The 5,485-nt window shown below is 23.4% G+C and overlaps 1 long non-coding RNA gene across 1 annotated transcript; it reads right to left on the minus strand.

The window, feature by feature from the left end:
- Positions 1–2,272: 2,272 nt before the first annotated feature.
- On the minus strand, positions 2,273–4,297 carry LOC113556948. The gene is made up of 2 exons (XR_003405558.1): positions 2,774–4,297; positions 2,273–2,623 (listed from the first exon to the last, which is right to left on the minus strand). It is a non-coding gene; the product is annotated as an uncharacterized LOC113556948 (long non-coding RNA).
- Positions 4,298–5,485: the final 1,188 nt, after the last annotated feature.

A 5,485-nucleotide genomic window follows, 5' to 3' on the forward strand; every position in this document is an offset into this window, starting at 1 on the left:
TAATTTGTTTCCATAAATGCATTAAAATAATATGCAGTAAATAATGTATAAAAATGATGGGATGGTATGCGTAAAAAAAAAAAAACAATATAACTGCACCTAACGTATACGTGTAATAATTTAATTTATTATACTTTTATCTATGTATGTTATTATTAAACTATAAACGCAAATGATGTAAGAAATAAAAAAATTTACGCACATTGGTGAATTACAAAAAGATAAATAAACAGAAATGATATTATAATAATGAAATAGTGGAAAGAAAGGAGAAAGATAATAAAGATAAAATAGTAATAAAAAAATAAATAACAATAATAACAATAATATGGATGCAACGTTAAAAACATTTTTATGGATCTACAAATATCAGAATATTATTTTCATGATGTTGTTACAACACAGAAAAATGAACTAGGAATATAATACTTCTGTGTAAACTAAAATATTTCTTTAATAGTGTTACCATACATTTTACGTACATATAAATAAATAATTTCGAAAGTATACACATTTTCAATAGTTTTCATACAAATAAAATTATAATTTTAAAACCCATAGAAATAAATAGAAGTAAAAATCCAAATAAATGTTACGAAACTCAATATAATGGAAACCTACCAAACAACATTTAGTGGTAGGTAAATATTGTAAAATAGACCACACAAATAAATCAAAAAACAAATAACCTACTATCATAAATATTACAAACAATGACTTCTATAGAAGTGCAGTAACGCTATATAGATGTATTGTATATTTTTTAAAACCTTTGGAGATCGTACGATACATTTCAATTACATTTTTGTTCTTAAATCAAATACGATAAGACTGAACACGTGACAACCGTTAATCTACATTCATATTATATCTCAACCAGTAAAATAATAATATCAAATTAACACTAAAATACACAATGTAAAAACTTTCTTTCAGTAAGCTTACATATTGGTAAGAAAACAATAATATAATCATAAAAAGTAGAATATAAGGTTTTTTAATGCGATCTTTAATATTACCGTATATTTTTTATTCAACTCTTTAAGATATATTTATTTTAATCGAAACTATAAAGTGACGTAAGTTTAAACTATGGTTTCAATCTTAGTTATATTTACTTTCTGATTTTTCATTTACAACTTAAAACTAAAGATTAATAATTACATGACGCAAAGGCCATTATAACAATATCTAGTTTAAAATTAAATTCACAATGTCTTATTTTTGAACATTATTTTATGTAAGTATCTATAGCGTTTATTAAGCCAATATAAATATATGTTGAAAAATAACTACAGGTTTAAAATAAATTAACAGGTTATATCGAAATTGAAAAAATAAAAATGTATTGTTTCTCGCAACTGTCACGAGTATGACTAGTTTTTATAAGATACGTGTATATTATAATAACTAAATTCGTTTAAACTCTATTTATATAGATAACTTTTTTATAGAATATGCCGTTTAATCTCTTAGTCTTACTGCCACAAACTATAGAAAATACAAAAGTACACCTAACACATGACATAGGTTAAATAACAACACATGAAAATAAATTAGCTCTACAATAAGATGTACCAAAAATGTATCTACTTGACATAGACAAGATTACAAGTCGTGTAATTATGTTCTAAGAAACATTTACTATTTTATTTTAAACAATAAGTCTTATTTATATGTAAGTACCAATCTCATATAATACACCAAATACTAACAAAACGCATGCTTAGATCATGATATTAGTTCACGAAAATTTGCACGTTTACCAACCATATACGGGAATAATATGGCATAAATTATTTTTTAAACTTAAGCAAATTAATCAATACTAAATATCAGACACACTCGACCGGAATGCACTTCAAACCCAATCATATATTATTTTATGTTAATTAATCTGGTATATACATCATGATATACATTATACATGTTGTGTAAATTTTTAAAATAATACTTGTTTGTCGTACAAATCTCGCCGTAATTTATACATTTTCAAACTGATTGCATTAAAAGTATACCGTTAGGTACCAAACAAAGTGCGAACGCGCAAAGGTAAACATGCAAATTTTTCGTATAAATATTAATTGTTATCAAAAACAGTTTAAAAAAGTTTTTTCCCTTACATTACACACCAAACCATTGTACTCTCATCGATCGAAAAACAAACAATTGTGGTCAAACTTTTCGACCTTTGGGAATTTTTTCTCCTCGACAATTGCTGTGAACTTTTAGATTAATCACATAACATAATGTATAGAACATAACAAAATCATATTTTAAATTTGTATTTATTTAATTTTTTAATAAATTTAAAACAAACAACATCACTTGAACGCGACCTGTACAATGTCAAATAGGTAATTTCAGCGTATTCGAAACACATACATCCAGAAGCGTGTCACCAATAAAAGCCGAATAAAACTGTACCTCTACACAATATAAAGTGTATATAAGATGACACATTCGTGATTATTCATCCACGAACATTCTCCGCTTTGGCTTCTCTACTTCTAAGGTTTTGCTGAGAGTCAATTTAACGTATACGTATATACTAAAAGCAATATATGTTTCTAGCATCGATTCTGACGAGGTCTGCAGGAAACGTTTAATTACGTGCGCAATCCTATAAAAACAAGTGAATTGGGACATTTTTTTTGTCTATTTTTATACAAATATATCATATATACTTTCTATAAGTATATACAAATATATTACTATCATCAATATTATTATTACAAAAATATATAAATATATATAATTTAGTATAATAAACCTCACGGAGCGTATGATTTATTTAGTCACAGAGAACTTGATAAACTGCGTCAATTTTCTAACTTTTAGACACATTGGTGGTTTATCGGATCAAACTAATGAGTATTCCGCATGTTTTTTTTTTGTGTCAAAATCATAATTATTTGTCCGCTTATCATGATTATAGACTTTCATAGAACAATTATTTTACCCCAGTTGTGATAAACATTGATGAGAATATATCTAAAACAAATTTAAAAAAACAAACATTTATAATCATTTATCGTCACTTGAATGATAATCAGTGGCACCGAACTTTGAACCTATACGATTTCAAAATATTATATTTTGAATCACTTCTATAATAGATAATAATTTAAATAACAAGACTATTGAAATTAGTTTAATACAACGAACAGTAATAATACTTGTTTTCTATGCACCGTGTGCACCATTTATCGTTTGTTTTACATGGGCTCTTCACAAACACGCAATAAGTTTGTTTAAAAATTAAGTTGTTACATTCTATCCTATACAGTGATTGGTACTTTTATAAGATTGATTAATTATGTGGGCCTTTTTAATCACAATAACCATTATTATGATAAGTTCCAAGTGTCCAATAAATTATTAAAGTAATTACATTTTAAAGCTAAGGCAGAGTTCGGCTCCACTGAAAATTATTATTTTACTAAAAATATAATACACGATATAAAACATTTTCTAGTTGTATAATTAAAAACTAAACAATGCATGCCGGATGTATTATATGAGTTGGTTATACAACTGATTGATTTTATAAGTTATAGTTAATATTTCATTAAATGGCGTATTTCAATATCCATAATATGCATATATTTTTTTTTATCAATTAAGTACTTTTACGAAAAAAACACTAAATACCTACACCTTATCTAATAGCTGATTTTTTTCATGTCTAAGATACAATACATTTAAATAGGTTCAATAACAGTGTATTTATGCATTCTTATAACTTAACTGAAATAATTATAAATAAATCAATAGTAATAGATTCAATTTATGTTTAATAAAAAAATAAAATAATACATTTGTATGTATTTATTACGCATTTGTACAAGATAAGGCATATTAATCCTGGTATATAAATCCTATTTTATATTGTTGATACGTGCATTAACCATAATACATGTGACAAAACACAAAAATGTGTTTGGTTAAATTTTGTTAAATGTTTTAATTTAATGACTAGAATATATTTTTAGTGACTTAACTTAGGTGACAATTTTATTTTACATCACAAATAAAATTATAGAAGTGTAGTGAAATAAAAACATAACTTGTTTTATAGTTATTTCCCCATAAATCACGACGATCAGTGTCTCCATTTTTATACCATTATAATATTGACATCGTATTTCGGTAAACTTAAGATATAATATAATATAAGTGAGTTCTGAATAGTAAAAATACCTTCCAAGTTTTTGTTTATCAGTTTAATAAAACAAATTTCCTTTGACATAAAAGATATAACTTTTTTTGACCAAAAATAAAACGTAGGGTTCCATTAAACTTAAAAACTTAAATTATTAAATTTAAACCTGTTATTTTTATAATATTGTTATATTAATAAATTTTTTTTTTTCATTTATATTTATGAAAATAAAATATTTAAAACTGACTATTTAGATTAAATTTAAATTTTTTTCTCTTTTGTTCGCTTTAATATAAATTACTGTTACACAGCTTATTTTTGTATTTAATTTTCGAAAAAACAATTTGAACATAGAATAACAATAATAATATTTAGTTCCAAGGAATAGTTCTTATATTATATTAATTAAGTTTTACATTATTAATTGAATTTCTTTAGATTATAAATTAATTTTTCTACATATTATAACACGTAAAATGTTAATAACAGAAATAAACAGTAAATTTCATTTATTTTTCAGTACGACTTACAGATATCGTTTTATTAATAATTACATACCTCCCCTTACATTATTTTGATTTTTTTAATTTGAGAAAAAAAATCGTCGTCAAATCAAAAATTGGAAATCATTACACCTAAATATTCATTTTATTTTGTCAAGTTAAATTAATTAAAATATTTTACCTACCTACATATTTTACCAGTTTTAATTAAAAACATTATAAATTTATTTCATTTGTAATTATAGTAACAGAATAAACTCTAAATATACTATATAAATCATAATTTCAAATAAAAAATAGACTATTTAATATATTTTCTTTTTTATGTACCTATATAAATCTTGAGTGACCTACAGTAAATACAATAGTAAAACATTGATGACGAAATATCATTTTCATATTTTTAGTCAATTAATTAGGAAAATAAAATAAATTTTTAAAAAAATATTTGGATTTGATATACGAAAAAACGTGATAAGTGTTAAAAAATTGTTAATATATTATTAATATTATTCATTTTAATAGTACATATAAAAAAGTAATATACTTAAAATGTAAGCTAATTTATTATCGTTAAAGCAAAAATCTATATATTTATAATACACTATTTTTAATTTCACTAAATATTCAACACTTTTTACTATCACCTACTTTACTATTCCTTAATGTAATTTTATAATTAATAATTGTTCTTGTATTTAACCATTTAAGGATATTAACTATATCATAATATTATATATATATCTATAACATGGAACTACATTTTTACTAGTACTGAGTGATTTTTATAAACGTTAACTCTAAACTTATAAATTTA

This window comes from Rhopalosiphum maidis, chromosome 3 (genome assembly GCF_003676215.2).
Source record: "Rhopalosiphum maidis isolate BTI-1 chromosome 3, ASM367621v3, whole genome shotgun sequence".
NCBI classification, from domain to species: domain Eukaryota; kingdom Metazoa; phylum Arthropoda; class Insecta; order Hemiptera; family Aphididae; genus Rhopalosiphum; species Rhopalosiphum maidis.